The sequence below is a fragment of the Nomascus leucogenys genome, chromosome 18 (assembly GCF_006542625.1).
Source record: "Nomascus leucogenys isolate Asia chromosome 18, Asia_NLE_v1, whole genome shotgun sequence".
Taxonomy (NCBI): Eukaryota; Metazoa; Chordata; class Mammalia; order Primates; family Hylobatidae; genus Nomascus; species Nomascus leucogenys.
The window spans coordinates 87732338-87753793 of NC_044398.1; the positions used below are offsets into that span (position 1 = coordinate 87732338).

The 21456-nt window shown below is 46.2% G+C and overlaps 1 protein-coding gene across 5 annotated transcripts in view; it reads left to right on the forward strand.

Annotated features, from left to right (window-relative positions):
• Nucleotides 1-21456, forward strand: part of MYH11 (myosin heavy chain 11) — a 155982-nt gene that overhangs the window by 36274 nt on the left and 98252 nt on the right. The window lies entirely within an intron of this gene.

Sequence of the window (21456 nt, forward strand, 5' to 3'; positions counted from 1 at the left end):
AGGTTGCAGTGAGCCGAGATCACGCCACTGCACTCCAGCCTGGGTGAGAGAGCCAGAACTTGTCTCAAAAGAAAAGAAAAAACGACATTGCAAATTATAAAAATAGGTTAATTTCAGCTTACATGTAATAAGAATTTTAATTACAAGTAGGTGCTAATTTGTAGATTCAGTATAAAATGAATTAAGAGTGGGTGTGATTTTTTTCTGTAACTTTTTTTGGGATGAGGGCAAAATCATGTGAGAGCGTAAAACGACATTCTTCATGTCATGCTTGACTTCCGCAGCGCGAGCTAAAGAGGATCATTCTTACCGATTTATTTGATGGGTCACCAGTTTTCCTAAGGGCGTCTTTTACTTCTTTGGTGTTTAAGTCTCTCAAAGCCCCTGTGGTCTTAGCGTTCATTCAGCTGTGAATTACCCTGAATCTTTTTCTTTCTTTTATCTTTCTTTCTTTCTTTTTTTTTTTTTTTTGGATGGAGTTTCCCTCTTGTTGCCCAGGCTGGAGTGCAATGGCATAATCTCAGCTCACTGCAACCTCCGCCTCCTGGGTTCAAGTGATTCTCCTGCCTCACCCTCCCAAGTAGCTGGGATTACAGGCATGCGCCACCACACCTGGCTAATTCTGTATTTTTAGTAGAGACGGGGTTTCACCATATTAGCCAGGATGGTCTTGATCTCCTGACCTTGTGATCCGCCTACCTCGGCCTCCCAAAGTGCTGGGAGTACAGACACGCACCATCATGCCATGCTAATTTTGTATTTTTAGTAGAGATGGGGCATCACCATGTTGGTCAGGCTGGTCTTGAACTCCTGGCCTCAGGTGATCCTCCCTGCTTGGCCTCCCAAAGTGGTGGGATTACAGGTGTGCACCACCACGCTTGGCCCCTGAATCTTTTTTTTTTGGCCTTTCCAAGGCCGCTGACTTTGCCAGTCACTGCACCTTATTTCACAGAGCTGCCACTTTGTTTTGTGTTCGTATCATGATGGTGGATTTTGACACCCAATAATTGGCAAGGTGAAGCCATTGAATTGTAGGTAGTGGAGAAGGAGGTTTCGGTGGAGTTTGATCGCTCATGTAGTCATTGAAGAATATTTTTGTGTTGTGGGGACTTTTGCTTTCCTAGACCAGCAGTCCTCAACCTTTTTGACACCAGGGACCAGTTTCATAGAGGTCAGTTTTTCCATGGACCACGGGGAGAGATGGTTCGGGATGATTCAAATGCATTACATTTATTGTGCACTTTATTTCTATGATTACATTGTAATATATAATGAAATAATTATACAACTCACCATAATGTAGAATCAGCGGGAGCCCTGAGCTTGTTTTCCTGCAACTAGACAGCCCTATCTGGGGGTAAGGGGAGACAGTGACAGATCATCAGGCATTAGATTATCATAAGGAGCACACAGCCTGGATCCCTCATATGTACAGTTCACAATAGGGTTCATGGTTCTATAAGAATCTAATGCCACCTCTGATCTGACAGGAGGCAGAGCTCAGGCGGTGATTGGAGTGATAGGGAGTGGCTGTAAATACAAATGAAGCCCACTACTTACCTCCTGCTGTGCAGTACCAGTCGGTGGTTTGAGATGCCTGCCCTAGACCACCTCTTAACTGTGGGGCAATGTTGTAATTGACAAGGACACCCTGTGTTCATACATTTGATTCCTCGTGGGCTCTAGGTTTTAACATAAAATTGCATAGTCAGCTCTCTGAAGCTACTTAGAAATGCTCACTTGACACGTAGTAAGCTCCAATAGGAAATAACAATTATGACTGGGCACAGCAGCATGTCTCCAGTCCTAGCACTTTGGGAGGCCAAGGCAGGAGGATCACTTGAGGCCAGGAGTTAGAGACCAGCCTGGGCAACATAGTGAGCTCTTGTCTCTACAAAGAAATAATTAGCTGGCCCCAGTCTGAGTCTGTAGTCCTAGCTACTCTGGAGGCTGAGGCAGGAGGATGGCTTGAGCCCAGGTCTTCAAGAATGCAGTGTGCTATGATCGTGCTGTGGTACTCCAGCCTTGGCAACAGAGTAAGACCCTGCCATGAAAGAAAGAAAGAAAATGACAACCGTGAGTATGCACGTCCATAAAAGATAAACTCTTTACTTAATTTAAATGTTAACCAACACCTGCTATGCACTCGTCTATTTTGGCATGACCTGTTGCTTTCTGGCACGTCATTGAGGGTGGACTCCAAAAATAAAAAGAATCTCAAAAATCACGGAGAGAAATTTAAGCTTGGGAAGAATTCTGTTCATCTGCTTAATTTTTTCTCCATTCCCAAGTAGGAAATTGGTTTTTGTGAAGAAACATGTAGGCCCAGTGTGTTGACTTCATTGATAAATGGCACTATCTCATTCTGTTAACTCACTGGGCTGGGATCCACACTAAGCTTACCATAAAGGTGGAGAGAGAAAGCTAGCACACGTGGCTTCTTCCTTGAGTTCTTCATGGAAAAGATGGGGTGTGAAAAGGCGGCACTGAGGAGGGATGGGTAACACACATGCACTGAGTATAAGAGGAGGCATTGCAGTTGTGTCATGTGGACAGTAAGTTCCTGAGGACCTATAAACTCCATCCTTCTCTGCATGTTCATCATTGTATCTCCAGCACATTTTCTGGTGCCTGGCACATAGTAGCTGCTCAGTTAGTATTTGTTGAATGAATGAATTATTAGAGTTATTTATAGAAAACAACCTACCAGGGTCAGGATGGATGGGGTGGGTTATTTGAGAGAGGTGGGGCTTTATAAGCCTCGAAGAATGGTTTGCTAAGGTGAGAGAAAGGGGACAGAGATGGCTTTCTAGCCAAGAATAATAAAAGCATACATGTAGGGGATGAGAATGGGTATGACGAGTGTGGGAGGAGCTGGTTTAGAGGGGTTGACTAGTATACTGTGGCAGGGAGCTCAGAGCCAGAGCTCAGCCCTTTGCTGTCTCACAGGAGTTGGGAAAATAGGAGGGACTTTCTAAGAGATACTTTACAACATGGCACCCTCCCAGATGGAAGCCAAGCCCCTTGAGGGTATGGGGAAGAGAAGCCGATATTTAAAATATGTATCTCATATCTGCATATGCATAAATTGTGTCATGTTTATTTTTTAAATTCTCCCCCTCCCCCTTTTTTCTGAGGCAGAGTCTCGCTCTGCCACCCAGGCTGGAGTGCAGTGGCACGATCTCAGCTCAGTGGTATGATTTTGGCTCACTGCAACCTCTGCCTCCTGGGTTCAAGCGATTCTTGTGCCTCAGCCTCCCGAGTAGCTGGGACTACAGGCACACACCACCATGCCTGGCTAATTTTTGTATTTTTAGTAGAGATGGGGTTTTGCCATACTGGCCAGGCTGGTTTCAAACTCCCGACCTCAAGGTGATCTGCCTGTGTCGACCTCCCAAAGTGCTGAGATTACAGGCATGAGCCACTGCACCCAGCTGTGGTTTGTTTTTGGAATAGATGATACATACAAATCCAAAAGGTGAACTTCTCCCTTCAACCCTTGTGCATTAGACCCTTAGCTTCCCTCCCAAGAGACAATTATGGTTTCTAGTGTATGAGGTTTTCTCCTAGAGATATTTTTGCAAGTATAAGAAAATAGGTATCTATTTTCTTCCCTAAGGTTTCCCTACAAATGCTAGCATTCCATATATATACGGTTCTATATTTTGCCAGAGGGCGTTACATATCAGTGCATATAGGAATTCCTTGTTCCCTTTTTTAAAAAATTGGTTTTTATTTTTGTTAAAAGTATTCATGCAGATGGCTTAGAGTCAAGTAATTTTTGAAGGCTTGTTAAGAAAAATAGCCATCCTCTGCTACTTCTCAACTCCTTTAATTGATTTTTTTTTTTTGGTATTTACCACCATATCTCTAAAAACAACATTTGCTCATAGTGCTGCTATCTTATTTTGTTTTCAATTTCAGGTGTCATCTATTGACTTTCCTCCATGAAAGATGAAATTTAGCTCATTCACCCCCTGGATTTGCCCCTACTTCCTCATTCCAACACACATGCCTCATCTCATAGAGTCCCAATGTAATTTTATCTTAGTTTTGACAAACTCAGTGTTCAGCGTTTCCATTATTATGACTGTGTAATGCTATCTAGAGTTTACATTATTGTGATTATGTAGATGTTATTCGAAGCTGAGCTTTGCACTGCTTTGTGACTACTTTTCTTCTTTCTGTATGACTTTTCTTTTTCCTGGAGTTAGCAATTGCCTTTTTTTCTCCCAATCTTGTTTTCCATGTACTTAACCAGCAATTCTGCCCCAAATCCTCCTTCTAAATGTGTTAATCTCCTTTTAATATGTCCAGACATATATTGGAGATCATATTGATATCATCTCCTTGAAGGTGATCTCTACTATAGCCTTCTGATCTGCCCTGGCTTTCTCTATAGCTAGTAGCTGTCATATAGGATCTTTTTCACCATCCTTGAAATTCCCCTTAATGCTTTCATAGTGGATTCCTTGTTTCCCAGTTTTCATGTCTTCCTCTTTCTTGCTTTACTCTCCTGCTTAAATCAAGCACTTTGTCCAGTAGCTTCTCAAGAAAGAATGTATGTGATCTTGAGGCATTGAGAACTTCCATATCTGAGAGGCTTGATGCTTCTCTAACACTTAAAGGATAGTTTAGCTGGGTTTAAAATTTCAGGCAAGAAAGTTGTTTTCGGAAAGTTGTAAATAACTTTCTTGCCTGAGCTTTTTAAGGCATTTGAGTTGTTGCCTTCTAGTTTCAGTTTTGAGAAGATGAAACCCAATCTGATTCGTGTGTGTGTGTGTGTGTGTTTGTGAGTGTGTGTGTGTGTGTGATTATATTTCTGGCTGGGAATATTCTTGATCCTTTGTACATGACCAGTTTTTGTTTTTCCTCCTTCTCTAGAAGCTTTTAGACTGTCTTTGTCTCCCTATTCATGATGATGGGACTTGCTATGAGTCCATTTTTATTTGTTATCCTGGACATTTAGTGGCCCAATTAATCTATAAACTTGTGTCCACAAATTCTGGGAAATTTTGCAAATTATTTCCTTGATGCTCTCTTTCTCCCTGTGTTCTCTGTTTCTTTTTCCTAGGAGTCTTTTTATTTCCATAATGGAATTCCTAGACCGATCCTATAATTTTAATCTCTTTCTCTTGTTATTTTCTTCACTTTAATGTTTTTAATTGTATTTTCTGGGCACTTACTTCAACTTTTTCCCCTAACTCTTCCATTGTGTTTTAAATTTATGGTATATATTTTATTAAATTCCAAAAATTCTATTTTATTTTTAAATGTTTCTTTCATATGACATTCTTTTTCTGTGGATGTGATATCCTGTTTATCAAAGGATATTTAATGCAGAGTCTTTTTCCTCCAAGATGCGTATTTTCCTATTTATTTGTTTTAACTTCTGTCTGTCATATTAGTGGATTTCTTCAGATGTCTTGGGATTCTTGGCTATCCATTCATCTTCGATGCTTTAGTGCATGGGATACCACAGAGTTGATGGAAGCTCAGTGCCTGTAGGATGGGCTTGCTGATGTGCTTGGCTATAATATGAAAGAGCTGGGCCACCCATTAGGACACTTCTGATTTGTCTTTCAGTCTTTTGTTCATGGGCTAATCTGATTCTTTACAGAAGGTTTGTAGAAAAATCTTCTGCCTGGAGGTTAAAGATTTGTCTAGTATCATTTTTAGGGTCTAGTTGAAAAGAAGCTGAGGGTTTCAAAATGTGGGGTGAAATTTGTACATTACCCTCCTCCTTTCAGAATGGTTCCTGGTGTCCCCCCAGGACAGAGACCCACTGTTTAACCCTCACCAGAGACTAAACCCACCACCTTCTGTGGGGTGTGAGAAGGGCAGTCACTTGGCTTCAGGGAGTGTAGAAGGTATCCAAGAGGTCTAACAGTGCCTTATATTTGACCCAGTCCTTATGTTTTTGTCTCGTCCTTGATCTTTTCTTCCAGAGGCCCCTGGCATTGCCCTTTTCTGAGGTTTGGGGTAGAAATGGGGAATTCTGTGTTGAAATTAGGTCATTTCTCACCTTTCCTCACTGCTCACTTAGACTTTTTTCTTGGTACTCTTTTTTTTTTGAGATGGAGTTTCACTCTTGTTGTCCAGGCTGGAGTGCAATGTCATGGTCTCGGCTCACTGCAACCTCCACCTCCTGGGTTCAAGTGATTCTCCTGCCTCAGCCTCTCAAGTAGCTGGGATTACAGGCATCCGCCACCACACCAGGCTAATTTTTGTATTTTAAATAGAGATGGGGTTTCACCATGTTGGTCAGGCTGGTCTCGAACTCACGACCTTAGGTGATCCACCCAACTCGGCCTCCCAAAGTGCTGGGATTACAGGCGTGAGCCATAGTGTCTGGCCTTTTCCTTGGTACTTTTCAACGCTGATCCCGTTTTCTGGCTTCCAAGATGGCTTTGCTGTTCTCCCCTCTCTAGTTCTTTTTAAACTGCCTCATATATTTTTACACTTTTTGGTTTGTTTTTTTTTTGGGGGGGATGGAGTTTCCCTCTTGTCACGCAGGCTGGAGTGCAGTGGTGCGATCTCTGCTCACTGCAGCCTCCACCTCCTGTGATCAAGAGATTCTCCAGCCTCAGCCTCCTGAGTACCTGGGATTATGGGTGCATGCCACCATGTCCAGCCAATTTCTGTATTTTTAGTAGAGACAGGTTGGCCAGGCTCATCTCAAACCCCTGACCTCAGGTGATCCACCCGCCTCAGCCTCCCAAAGTGCTGGGATTACAGGCGTGAACCACCACGACCGGTCTTTTTACACTTTTTTTTTTTTTTTTTTTGCCTTTTTTCCCCCACTTTTGTGTGGAGAATGTTGCCCCCCTTTTGTTATATTTCCCAGGCAGGTCTTGAACTCCTGGGCTCAAGCTTTCCTCATGCCTGTGCCTTCCTAAGAGCTGGGATTCCAGGCATGAGCCACCATGCCCGGCTAAACTGGTTCATGTATTTTTGGAAAGTCTTTTACTGTTATTTTAGTAAGGTTCAGGAAGGAAGAGAGCTAAATGCATGCGCTCAGCCTGCTATCTTCTCATGGGAATTCCTCATGCCTTTTACAAAGAAGCGATAATAATAATCATGGATTTTTATTACATGCTTCCTATAAAGCTCAGGGCTTTACAGAAATATTCTCAGTTAATCTTTACCACAAACCTACAAGGTGGACAGGACCAGATTAGGAATTTTAAAACTAAGCCCTGAAACTATTAAGGTGCAGGCATATGTCATCCAAAAAAAAATTAAATTATAAAGTAAGGAAGGCTGACAAAATTGTTTTTGTTTTTGCTTTTGCTTTTTTTAGAGACAGGGTCTTGCTCTGTTGCCCAGGCTAGAGTGTAGTGGTGCGATTATAACTCGCTGCAGCCTCAAACTCCTGGGTTCAGCAGTTCTGCCTCAGCCTCCCAAGTTGCTGAGACTACAGAGATGCACCACCATGCTCAGCTAATTAAAAAATAAATAAATAAATAAATAGAAAGGTGTTTTTTGTTTGTTTGTTTTGAGACAGAGTTTCACCCCTGTCGCCCAGGCTGGAGCGCGATGGCACAATCTCAGCTCACTGCAACCTCCACCTCCTGGGTTCAAGTGATTCTCCTGCCTCAGCCTCCTGAGTAGCTGGGATTACAGGCACGTGCCGCCATGCCCAGCTAATTTTTGTGCTTTTAGTAGAGATGGTGTTTCACCATGTTGACCAGGCTGGTCTTGAACTCCTGACCTCAGGTGATCCACCCATCTCGGCCTTCCAAAGTGCCGGGATTACAGGCATGAGCCACCGTGCCCAGCCTTTTTTATTTTTGAGATGGGTTCTCACCTTGTCACCCAGGCTAGAGTGCAGTGGCAAGAACATGGCTCACTGCAGGCTTGACCTCCTAGGCTCCAGTGATCTTCTTACCTCAGCTCCCCAAGTAGCTGGGACTACAGCCACACACCACCACACTTGGCTAATTTTTGTATTTTTGGTGGAGACGGGATTTCACCATGTTGCCCAGGCTGGTCTTGAACTCCTGAGCTCAAGTGATCCACCTGCCTAGGCTTCTCAAAGTGTTGGGATTACAGGGGTGAGCCCACCGTGCCTAGTGAAAAAACAATTTTTTATTTTTTTTTAGAGATAAGGTCTTTACTGTGTTGCCCAGGCTGGTCTCTCATTCCCAGCCTCAAGTGATCCTCCTGCCTTGACCTCCCAAAGTGTTGGGATTATGGGCGTGAGCCACCGTATCCAGCCTAAAGTTGCTATTTTTCCCATGATGTTTATCTTGGTGGTGCTTATGAAATGGCAACTATGGCATTCTTCCTTCTCGTGAATGCCTGTGTGGGTGTGCCCTCAGCATATGCTTGCAAGGTTTATTGAGTGATCCAATGCTAGCCGCCAGAGCTATTATTAGCCCCCTTTTACAGCTGGGAAAACAGACTCAGAGGAGTGGAGAACTTGCTGAAGATTTGTTAAGTGTCAGAGCCAAATATACACTTGGATTATCCTGACTCCAAAGCCAGAGCCCTGCTGGTCAGTCGGTGACACTGGGCAACCACAGGGATCCCCCTCAGTCCCACAGAAGGCTGTCTACTGTCTTTCATCTCAGAGTGTTGACGGCTCAAAGCTTAGGAGGCTGGAGCTGAGTTCAATAAATGAACGTGATGAATAGGAGAAAAGCACCATTAAAGCCCTCCAGACAAGAACCACTTTGGAGCCCCTCCATGGGTCCCTGGGGTGTAGGAGGGGCAGGAAAGCAGATAAGATTCCATTCTGAGCCTCTGCACTTGCCCTGTGCGAGATAACCACAAGTAATGTTTTGTCCTCACCTCATTAGCAACAAATGGCCACTCTCAGGGGATTAAAAAAAGAAATAACAGCCAGCCTTTATCAGCTTGGGGCTCTTGGCTAAGTCCTCTCTAAGCTTAAGACAACTCTGCGGGTGGAGTGATCCAAACGATTTTCTCCACTTTGCAAGTTCCCACACTCAGCTATATCCTTCTGCCTGAGATTGGCAGCCCCCTGGGGGCTGGTTCCTGCTCACCCAACTCCCCTGAGGCTGCTCCCCAGTAGAGGCAGGGAGAGGAAGGGCACTGATGTCCTCAGGGCCCCTGCAATAGGTCAGGACCTGGGTTCACTGCTCCATCAATCCTACATTGTTCGGCCCTCACTAGCGCCACACAGGGTGGGTGGCAGCATCCCCATTTGATCGATGGGGAAAACTCAGCACACCTACTTGGCCCCAGAACTGAGAGTCAAACCTCGGGACCCAGCTTCACTGCCCTCAGAATGTTACTCTTCCCTCCGAGGTAGCGTGGTATAGATAGTGTAGTATTCTTGTCCCCACATAACAGAAGAGGAAACTGAGGCCCCCAGAAGGCTAAGGGACTAGCATAGGCCTTGTGTCTTAGCCTGTTAAGGCTGCTATATCAAAATACCATAGACTGGGTGGCTTTTAAACAGATACTTGTTTCTTGCGGTTCTGGAGGCTGGGAAGTCCAAGATCAAGCTTGGTGTCTGGTGAGGGCCTAGTGGTGCCTTCTCGCTGTGTCTCACGTGGTGGAAGGGACCTGCTAGCTCTCTGGGTCTCTCCCCCCATGAGGATCGAACCCCTATGATCTCATCACCTCCCAAAGGCCCCACCTCCTAATATCATCACTTTAGGGGTGAGGATTCTAGCATATGAATTTGAGGGAGACATGAGCATTCAGACCATGACACCATGTAATCAGAAAGGGGTTAAATATCCTTGGTTGAATATCCTGTCCTGCCGATTCAGAATCTCTGCTGTCTATAACCTCTTCCCTAGATCACTATTTTAGATGATGATGATGATGATAAAGATGATATTAATGGCAATTACTAAGCTCTTAAATGTGCTGTGGGTAATTTTAAGCTCTTTCTGAATCCAGTCTCTTTCAATCATCTTTATGCCCTTGAAAGGTCTGGATTTTTGTCGATTTCCCTGGTGAGGAAACGGGCCCTGGGGGCAGAGGTGATAGGGTGGAGCCAAGAAGTAATTCCCAGCTGTTTCTCTGCAGAGGCAGTGCTGCTACAAACACATCTCCAGGAAGGGGTACAGCCAAATGCTTCTCTGTCTCTTGTGGGTTTTGCAGTGGCTGTCAGCTATGTGTCTGGCCTGGTTGGGAATGAGGGGGGACTGTGTGTGGGAATGAATGGCTCTGGCTGTCTGGCTCAGTCTTTACAGAGGTGCTAGGAGTAGCTGTTTGATGCTCTGACTAATCACGAAAAGTTCACATTTTTATTTTTATTTTATTTTTATTTTCGCTACCCGTGGTGCATTACAGGGAAGGGAGACAGCAAAGGAGAATTATTTTTTAAAAAATAGTAAATACTGGCCAGGCACAGTGATTCACACCTGTAATCTCAGCACTTTGGGAGGCAGAGGCAGGCAGATCATCTGAGGTCAGGAGTTCGAGACCAGCCTGGCCAATGTAGTGAAACCCCATCTCTACTAAAAATACAAAAAATTAGCTGGGTGTGGTGGTCGGCGACTATAATCCCAGCTACTCAGGAGGCTGAGGCAGGAGAATCGCCTGAACCCAGGAGGCAGAGGTTGCAGTGAGCCAAGATTGTACCCGTACACTCCAGCCTGGGCAACAAGAGCAAAACTCCGTCTCAAAAAAAAAAAAAAAAAAAAAAGTAAATATTAAATTGAAAAAGGGACACACTTAAGGGAGTGAACTTGAAAAGCCCCAGTTGACACTTGGCAACAACTTCATTGTCTGTTTTGGGCTTTTTTGTCACAAGATCTCACTCTGTTGCCCAGGCTGGAGTGTAGTGGTGTGATCTCGGCTCACCTGAGCCTCAGCCTATCCAGGCTCAGGTGATCCTCCCACCTCAGCCTCCAGAGTAGCTGCATACAGGCATGCACCACTACAACTGGCTAATTTTTGTATTTTTTGTACAGATGAGGTTTTGCTATGTTTTTCAGGCTGGCCTTGAACTCCTGAGCTCAAGCGATCCACCCACCTCGGCCTCCCACAGTGCCGGGATTACAGGCATGACCCACAGTGCCTGGCCAGCACCTTCCTTGTTAAATTGCATGTGTCAGCCACCTCCCTCGGTGTCCTCCCAGCCTCTGGGGAGTCTGGCTCCCCATTCCCTTGTTTATCCAACAGTATTTTTTTGTGAGACAGGGCCTTGTCCTGTTGCCCAGGCTGGAGTGGAGTGGCACACTCATAGCTCACTCCAGCCTCCAACTCCTGGGCTCAAGTGATCCTCGCCTCTCAGCCTCCCAAGTTGCTGGGACCACAGGTGCAGATTGTCACGTCTGGCTAATTTTTTAATTTTTTGTACAGACAGGGCCTCATTGTGTTGCACAGGCTGGCCTCGAACTCCTAGCCTCAAGCAGTCCTCCCGCCTCGGCCTCCCAAAGTGCTGGAATTACAGATGTGATCCACCACACCTGGTCATTCTAACAATATTGATTATTAGATGTTACCCTAGACAGTCTACTGTGCGTATGTGTAAATACGAATTGAATCATCCCACAAGTAGCTGCTAAGAAGAGGAGGTCCAGGGAGTGGGGAAGTGTAGCCCTGGGGGCCTCAGGAGGACAGGGGAGGCCTCCTTGGAAGGTGAAGTGTAGGCTTGACTAGGGAACTTGATATAGGTTCTATGAGGCCGCTAGGGCTGGAGCAGAGAGAAGGGGGAGAATGTAGGAGGTAGGAGTGGAGGCCCAAGAGGGAAAGCGTTGGTTTTCCTGTCTCTTACACCCCTTCACTGGCCAGTTCTGCTTTCATGTTTTTATTTATTATATTTTTTTAGAGACAGAGTTTCACTCTGTCACCCAAGCTAGAGTGCAGTGGCACAATAATAGCTCCCTGTAACCTCAAACTCTTAGGCTCAAGCAATTTTCTTGCCTCAGCCTTCCAATAGCTGGAACTACAGGCACACACCTCCTTGCCCAGCTAATTAAAAAAAATTTTTTTCATAGAGATAGGGGTCTCACTTTGAGTCTCAAACTCCTCGCCTCAAGCAATCCTTCTGCCTCAGCCTCCCAAAGCACTGGGATTACAGGCATGAGCTCCTATGCCCAGCCCAGTTCTGCTTTTAAAATACCAGGGCTTCCTGTAGGTTTGGAAAATACCTGTTGGGTTGCAGCACAGGCTCTCCAAGTTATCTCTTCTTACTCAGCATCTCATCCTAACCAACTCTGCCAGGAGAGTAGAGTGGGGAGACGAAGGCTGGAGAAAGAGAAGGGCTGTCACTTACAGAGTGGCTTAGGGCATGGGCTCTGGGGCTGGGTTCAACTCCTAGCTCTGCCCCGGCTATTACTTTGTGCCTCAGTTTCCTCACTTGTCCCATGAGGATGATGACTGTGCCTACTCCAGTTGTTACAAGGGTAATTTGGTCAGTGTGTAGGGACACGGTGCATGGACAGGACAAGTTCAACAGGCATTAGCAGTCAGCTGCTGGGGACCCACTGTCAAGGGCCATGCAGTGGCCACGTTCACAGTCACGTCACAAGATCCAGAACCTCTGGCATCTGCCTCCACGCGGGGCATTAGGTAGAAAGCCACTTTTCTACAGGCAGTGGAGGCTGAGACCTTTCTTCTTTACTAGCCCAGGGGTATTGATGGCCCTGCAGAGACAGGGGTTTTGATTACCTCTCACTGGGTCCCCCAGCAGCCTGGCACCAGAAAGAAGGGCAGACGCAGGGAGCCTGGGTCTGTGCTCAGTCCCCGCTGGGTTTTCTCCTTTTATGGTCAGCCTGCAGTGCTCTGGCTCCCCAGCCAGAATCCACCAGCTTGTGTTTGGGCTTGGGCTGAAATAGCTGGTCTGTGGGGAGCTGGGTACCTCCTGGGAGTCCTCAGGCCCGCAGCGGGGGAGGAACCGCTGAAGCCCTTTATCTTCTCAGGAAACGTGCCTCGGGACTTGCACATCCAAAGCCGGGCGGGGAGTCTGGGGAGGAGGAAGGGAGGGAGGCACGTTTAAGGATAGGGTGTGAGGTGATATGAGCCCCCGGGATCCGGGCTGGGAAGCTCAGCCCCAGGCGGATCCTGATGACAGCCGGCCGCCCCCAGCTCCAGCCTTCCCAGCCTCTACGAAGGCTCGGTACTGTGTCCCTGCCCACTTTGGAGCTTCTGTCCCAGGCCCTCTGCTTGGGATGCTCTGCCTCGACCTCTCCCCAGGAGATTCTTTCACATTTTTCTTAATGCTGTTCAGTGGTCACCTCTGCCGTGAAGGCTTCCTGTCTTGCTCAGGTGGTGTCAAAAAACAAACAAACAAAAAACTTCATGTCTATAGCACTTGGGTTCACATCCATCATAGCATTGCTCATCTCTTACAGTCATTTCTTTGCCCATCTGACTCCCACCCTGGGTCATGAACTTCTCAAAAGCAAGGATAAGCAAGTCATGAAGCCAGGTGCGTTGGCTTGAGCCTGTAATTTCAGTTACTTGGGAGGCCAAGGCGGGAAGATCACTTGAGGCCAGGAGTTTGAGACCAGCCTGGGTAATATAGTTAAGGCCTTGTCTCTACAAAAATAAAAAATAAAAATAAATTAGCCAGGCGTGGTGGCATGTACCTGTAGTCCCAGCTGCTCAGGAGGCTGAGACGGGAGGATCACGTGAGCCTAGGAGTTCAAGGCTGCAGTGAGCTATGATTGTGCTACTGCACTCCAGCCTGGGCATCAGCATGACACCTCATCTCTTAAAAAGGAAAAGAAAAAAAAAAAAGCAGATCTTACTGACTTTTGTGCTTTCAGTACCTGGCTCAGGACTCGTTTGTTGAGTGAATATGTGAACACATGAATATGCATTTTCCATTGCTTCTACCTCGGTTGCCTCTCTGAGCCAGAGAGCAATTCAAATTAACAAGCATTTCCTGAGCACCTACTGTATGTCAGGCATTGTTCCTTGTACCCGGGATCAGGCACAGCCCTTGACCTTCAGGAGCTCATTGTTTCATGGGAAAAGCATTAAAAACAAACAATTTTGTAATTGTTGGAAGCCTAATAGACCTGCGTGAAGCGGAAGAAGTCAAATTTATAACCATTCAGAGGTGGTATAAAATGAACATCATTTTAAAAAAAGCTTTATGTGGTATAATTTAAATAAATTCATTTTAAGGATACAATTCACACCTAAATTACATTGCAGCTATGTCTGCATAATATTGCAGCCATTGCTGCAATATAATTTTATATTTCTATCATCCCCCAAAGAAATCTTATGCACTATTTTTGTCACTCCATATTCCTACCCGCAGCTCCTGGCAGCCACGAATTCACAAATCTACTTTCTGTCTCTATGGATTTGCCTATTCTGGACATTTCATATAAATGGAATCATATGTGACCTTTTGTAGCTGGCTTCTTTTTTGTTTTTTGAGACAGAGTCTTGCTCTGTCACCCAGGCTGGAGCTGGAGTGCAGTGGTACGGTTTCAGCTCACCACAACCTCTGCCTCCTGGGTTCAAGTGATTCTCCTGCCTCAGCCTCCCGAGTAGCTGGGACTATAGGCACATGCCACTACACCTGGCTAATTTTTGTATTTTTAGTAGCGATGGGGTTTCACTACGTTGGCCAGGCTGGTCTTGAACTCCTGACCACGTGATCTGCCCACCTCAGCCTACCAAAGTGCTGGGATTACAGGTGTGAGCCTCCGCGCCCAGCCGGCTAGCTTCTTTCACTTAGTATAATGTTGTCAAGGTTAATCTACGTTGTATCATGGATTCGTACTATTTATGTATTTTTTAAGACAGGGTCTGTCTCTATCACCCCAGCTGGAGTACTGTGGCACAATCTTGGCTTACTACAACCTCCATCTCCTGGGCTCAAGCCACTGTCCCACCTCAGCCTCTTGAGTAGCTGAGACCACAGGGATGTGCCACTATGTCCAGCTAATGTTTGCATTTTTTTTTTGTAGAGACGGGGTTTCACCATGTTGCCCAGGCCGGTTTTGGACTCCTGGGCTCAAGCAATCCACCTGCGTCAGCTTCCCAAAGTGCTAGAATTTCAGGCATGAGCCATGGCGCCCGGCCATAATATCCTTTCTTTTCATGGCTGAATACTGTCCCATCGTCTGGGTAGACCACATTTTGTTTATCCATTTACCCATTGATGAACATTTGGTTGTTTCTATTTTTTGGATATTACGAATAATGTAAAGTCCATAATTTTTACCAATATGGAAAAGAAAGACTGTGAATGCCATATCACGGATAGATGGCCTATTATCATTCCATATCAGCTGTACCTTTTTCCACCAAAATGTTTTGAGACATTTGTTAAGTAAGGATCCCAATGATGATAATTACTAAAATGGAGAGAACCTGTGGACCGTGGGCGCCACTAGGCCACGTGACACTCACGTTTATAGAATTAGAGAAAGGCACCGTTTTCTCAAAGCACTTTTCCTCCATCTGCTGAAAGATTATTACAATAAATACACACATCTACAATGACCAATGCAAATAGTTTCTCCATAGAGTTATGCAGTGTACAACATGCACCACTGTCCATGGCCATCCTGTAGGTAGGAGGTCAAGTGGAAAGGTCTCCAACTCAGCTCTAGAAAAGTGCAGAGTTAGAGAAGGTATCATGGAAGAGTTGACTCCCAAGATGATGTTTCATATACAGATTAGGGTATATACCCAAAGAATTGAAAAGGTACTCAAACTAAAACTTGTACAGGAATGTTTATAGCAGCACGATGCAGAATAGCCAAAAGGTGGCAATAACCCAAACATCCGTCAACTGTTGAATGGATAAACAAAATATGATCTACCCATACAATGTGATATGACTTAGCCACAAATAGGCATAAAGTCTGGGACCTGCTACAACATGGGTGATCTTCAGCCACATGCCAAGTGAAAGAAGTCAGACACAAAAGGCCACACGTGTTATAATTCCATTTATGCAAAAAAATCTAGAATAGGTAAGTCCATAGAGACAGAAAGCAAATTGGTGATCGCCAGGGCTTATGGGGGAGTGACTGCTTAATGGGTACAGGGTTTCATTTTGGGGTGAAAGAATATTTTAGAACTACATAGAGGTGGTAGTTATGTAACATTGTGAATGTACTAAATGCCCCTGAATTATGCATTTATTTATTTATTTTTATTACTATTTTTTGAGTTAGAGTCTCCCTCTGTCACCCAGGCTGGAGTGCAGCGGCACGATCTCAGCTCACTGCAACCTCCACCTCCCCGGTTCACGCGATTCTCCTGCCTCAGCCTCCTGAGTAGCTGGGATTACAGGTGTGCACCACCGTGCCCAGCTAATTTTTGAATTTTTGATAGAGATGGGGTTTTGCCATGTTGGTCTCAAACTCCTGACTTGAGGAGATCCAGCTGCCTCGGCCTCCCAAAGTGCTGGGATTACAGGCATAAGCCACCGCACCCGGCTTGAATTATTCACTTTAAAATGGTTCATTTCGTATAGTGTAAATTTTACCTCGATGGAAGAAAAAAAGAGAGAGAGAGAGAGAATGGATTAGGCCAGAGGAGAGGTGGTGGTGGGTGCACCAGGCAGAAGAAATCGCTTGTGCAAAGCAAGGAAGGAGTGAAACTGCTTTGTACGGAGGAGAACGCTGCTTTTGGGTCCAACACAAGCTCAGGCTTGGGGAAGGAATCAGATAAAAAGTTCCAGGATCTCAGAGTTCCCTGTGCTCCACACGGGTTGGCAGACAGCACCCACATGGAGTCCTTCTGCTCGTAACCAGCACCCTGCAAGCTTCCCACGCCTGGAAGCGGTGTGTTTCCGATGGGAACGTCAGGCCAGAGGTCTCCCAGCAGCCCCCAGCTCGGAGCCGCGCTGGCAGCTCCCAGGCCTTCTTCTGGAGCCCGCTCCCTCTCCTGGGGGGCCTGTGAGCATCTGAGCCTATAAATCTATCCTGCTCTGGGCCTAGGATTCACAAGGCTGCCAGGAAAGCCTGCCTCTCTCCCCGAAGTAATGGATCAACATAGCCCACCTGTCTGTCCATCTCAAAATCTTTCCTTAAGGTAGTGGAGGTTGTCTGGGCCGGTCCCAGGAAGTTCTCTCTGCCTGGGTTCTAATCACAGGGTACCTGGTTCTTCTATCCTTCACCCTCTTTTTAAAAATCACTTTTTAGTACTTTGGGAGGCTGAGGCGGGCAGATCACCTGAGGTCAGGAGTTCAAGACCAGCCTGGCCAACGTGGTGAAACCCCATCTCTACAAAAAATACAAAAATTAGCCAGGCGTGGTGGCACGTGCCTGTAGTCCCAGCTACTCGGGGGGCTGAGGTGGAAGAATTGCTTGAAACCAGGAGGCAGAATTTGCAGTGAGCCAAGATCGAGCCACTGCACTCCAGCCTGGGTGACAGAGCGAGACTCCATCTCAGAAAAAAAAAAAAAATTTAAACTGGTTTCGCATTTTGCTCTGTCCTCGAGTGAATTTGTCCCCCTGGGTGGAAGCTGAAGGCATGAGTATCTGTCTGTCTCCATAGTATAATGGAGAGATTAAAGTTTGATTTGTTTTTCCTGTTTTGTTTTGTTTTTTTCTTTGAGATGGGGTCTTGCTGTGTTGCCCAGGCTGGAGTGCAGTGGTGCAATCTCAACTCACTGCAACCTCCACCTCCCATGTTCAAGCGATTCTCCTGCCTCAGCCTCCTGAGTAGCTAAGATTACAGGTGCCTGCCACCATGCCTGGCTAATTTTTTGTATTTTTAGTAGAGATGGGTTTCACCATGTTGCCCAGGCTGGTCTCGAACTCCTGACCTCAGGTGATCCACCCACCTCAGACTCCCAAAGTGCTGGGATTACAGGTGTGAGCCACCACGCCCGGCCTCCTTTCTCTTACAAATAGGGACACTCCCAGCCAGGATGACCTCATCTCAACATCCTTCCCTTAATTACATCTACAAGACCCTTATTCTACATAACATCACAGGTGGGATACAGTGGCTCACGCCTGTAATACCAGCACTTTGGCAGGCCGAGGCAGGTGGGTCACTTGAGCCCAGGAGTGTGAAACCAGCCTGGGCAACATAGCAAGACCCAATCTCTACAAAAAATAAAAAATTAGCTGGGCGTGCTGGCATGTGCCTGTAGTCCCGGCTACAGGGGAGGCTGAAGAGGGAGGATCGCTTGAGCCTGGGAGGTTGAGGTTGCAGTGAGCTGAGATCAGGCCAGTGCACACCCGCCTGGGTGACAAAGTGAGACCCCATCTCAATCAGTTGATTAGTCAATAACATCGCAGTCTGAGGTTCTGAGTGAACATATCTTTTGGGAATCACAATTGAACCCACCCCAGTGACCTTGGGTAAGTTGCCTCACTTCTGAACCTCACTCTCCTTATTTGTAAAATGGAGCCAGAGCCCACCCCAGGGGCTGCTGAGAGAATTCAGCGGGTCACTTCAACACAGAAGGGGTTCAGCATACACCCGCAGTGCAGTGAGCGTTCGGGAGATTGGAGCTGTTAGTGGGATCGTAATTCGGTAGCTCTTTCTTTTCTGTCTTTTTTTAAGCTTTGTGGTCATGATGGTTTCATGAAGAACAATACCGCCTCTTTTTCTATTGACCATTTTTGGTGGGATGAGGAAAAGATTGTATGTGTTCATAGCACAAACATGACCAGGATAGAAGTAGAATGGGTGAAAGTAGGTCTTCCTCCTGTCCCTTTTCTCAGTACTTCAGGCTCAGGCCTGTTTGTTGGTTTTGTTTATTTGTTTTGTTTTGTTTTTGGAGTCTCGCTCTGTTGCCCAGGCTGGAGTGTAGTGGCGTGATCTCAGCTTACTGCAACCTCCACCTCCTGGGTTTAAGCGATTCTCCTGCCTCAGCCTCCGGAGTACCTTGGATTACAGGTGCGTGCCACCATGCCCGGCTAATTTTTGTATTTTTAGTAGAGACAGGGTTTCACCATGTTGGCCAGGCTGGTCTTGAACTCCTGACCTCAAGTGATCCGCCTGCCTCGGCCTTCCAAAGTGCTGGGATTACAGGTGTGAGCCACCACGCCCATCCCAGGTCTGTTTTTAGAGATAGGGTCTCACTCCGTTGCCCAGGCTGGAGTGCAGTGGTGTAATCACAGCTCACTGCAACCTTGAATTCCTTGGCTCAAGGGATCCTATTGTCTCAGCCTCACAAGTAGCTGGGACAAGGGGTACGTCCATCACACTTAGCTAATTAAAAAAAAATTTTTTTTGTAGAGACTGGGTCTTGCTATGTTGTCCAGGCTGGTCTGAAACTCCTGGCCTCAAGTGATCCTCCCAACTCAGCCTCCCAAAGTGTTGGGATTACAGGCATGAACCACTGCATCCTACCTATATATCTCTCTTTTTAAAACACAAAAGGTACAACACTATGCTACCTCATCCTTTATTTTTAGCTTAATATATTTTGGCTATTTTTCTGTGTCCATCCATAAAGCTCTGCCTGGTTCTTTTCAATGGCTGCCTATTTTATTTATGTATTTTTTTTTATTTGTTTTTGAGACAGAGTCTCGCTCTGTTGCCTAGCCTGGTGTGCAGTGGCGCAATCTCAGCTCACTGCAACCTCCACCTCCCGAGTTCAAGCAATTTTCCTGCCTCAGCCTCCTGAGTAGCTGGGATTACAAGCGCGTGCCACGACACCCAGCTAATTTTTGTATTTTTAGTGGAGATGGGGTTTCACCATGTTAGCCAGGCTGGTCTGGAAGTCCTGAACTCAAGTGATCCACCCTCCTTGGCCTCCCAAAGTGTTGGGATTACAGGCATGAGCCACTGCGCCCGGCCTGTCTATTTTTAAATGTGCTATTATATAAACACACCAGAATTGAAACCCCAGAGTTGACTAGTCTTTAGGCCTTTTGTCTTGAGGATTTCGTTCAACCAGGCCACCCAAACATCCGTATATAGTCCGAGGGAAGAGAGAGAGAACTGGTTGGAGTTGGGCATAGAATCTGAGGAACGTGCCCACCTCCAATCAGTTCTCTCTTCAGATTACCGATGGAAGAAAGAGTCATCTCTTTTACCTTGCCTTCTTCAGTCCCATCCATCCTCCCATTCATATTCCCATCCATCCGTCCATCTCACTCATTCACCCACCTATCCAGTCTGCCCTCCCTCCCATTCACCTACCCATCCACTCTCTCATCCATCCATCCACCCAGCTATATACCCACCCACCTACCCATCTACCCACCCTTCCCTCCTTTCTTCTTTCTCTGTTTCTTTCTTCCTATCTATCCATCCATCTATTCATCCATCCTTCCTTCCTTCTTTCCATCCATCTATTCATCCACCTACCCACCCACCCACTCATCCATTTGTCTTCCTGTCTTCTACCTATCCATCTATCCATCCTTCCATCCAGCCATCTATCTACCTATTCACCCAACCTCCCATCCATTTATCCTCCTGTCCATCTACCTATCCATCCATTCTTCCATCCACCGATCCTTTCTTCCTTCCTTCTTTCCTTTCTTCCTTCTTTCCATTCACTTACCCATCCACCTGTCTTTCCATCCTCCCACCCATCTCCTCATCCATCCATCCATCCATCTTCCCACCCATCTGCCCATCCACCTACCCACCTACTCACCTACTCATCTGCCTATCCACCCACCCATCCACCCTCCCATCCGTCTATTCATCCATCCACCCACCCATCCATCTACCTACCCATCTACCCACCCTTCCATTCACCCATCTACCCTTCCTTCCTTTCTTCCCTCCTTCCGTCCACCCATCTTCTCATCCATCTACTCATCCATCCCTCCATCCATCCATCTAACAAGTATAATTCAGCACCTACCAACTATCTACCAGTACTAGAGATACAATGTTAAACCAAGCCTAGAAGATTTTTGATGAAATGAAGCTTGTGAGAGCTGAGCACTAAACTAGTAGGACCGAAGCCAGGGAGTGGATTTAAGAAATGCTTGTCGCTGTGGCATTGTCTACCAGCAGATGTGATGCTGGGATTTCTACATTGTTAGGTGACCATTGAAAGTGTTGGTAACTGTTCTAAGATCTCTCTTTGGGAAGGAAATGTGTCTTCAGAGCCTGGCTCCACCTCAGAGGCCTCTTTAAGAGTAGAAGGTGATGGGTAATGTCTGCTTAATCACGTCTCGTTCTTTGATGACCTCTGTATCTTTTGGGTTTCCGTAGTGGTAAACAACAGAGACTGACTCTGCCATCCAGTAGGGGAAAGGGATTTGTAGGGGAGTATGGTGGAGCTCACAGATGCAGTGGGAACGCTGGGAATCAGGCTAGGTAAATGACAGAAAGTGGGCTGCTTGGGCCCAGGGGCAGAAAGGAAGTCTGCCTCAGGGGTCTGTCCACCTGCTGTGCTTCCCTGTCCTTGACTGAGCTTGGAGTTTTAGGCCAGAGAGTCTGACCAATGCAGCCTGGAACACATTCTTACCTCTTTGTTGAAGGTACTTATGAGGCAGTCCCACTAAGACTGTACATGATGGTAGGGGTGATGGGGGAAACCTCAAGGACCACAGGATGCTTCTGGAAGAAGAGGAAATGGATGCTGGATTTACAAAAAAACACAAATGTGCACAATACTATATT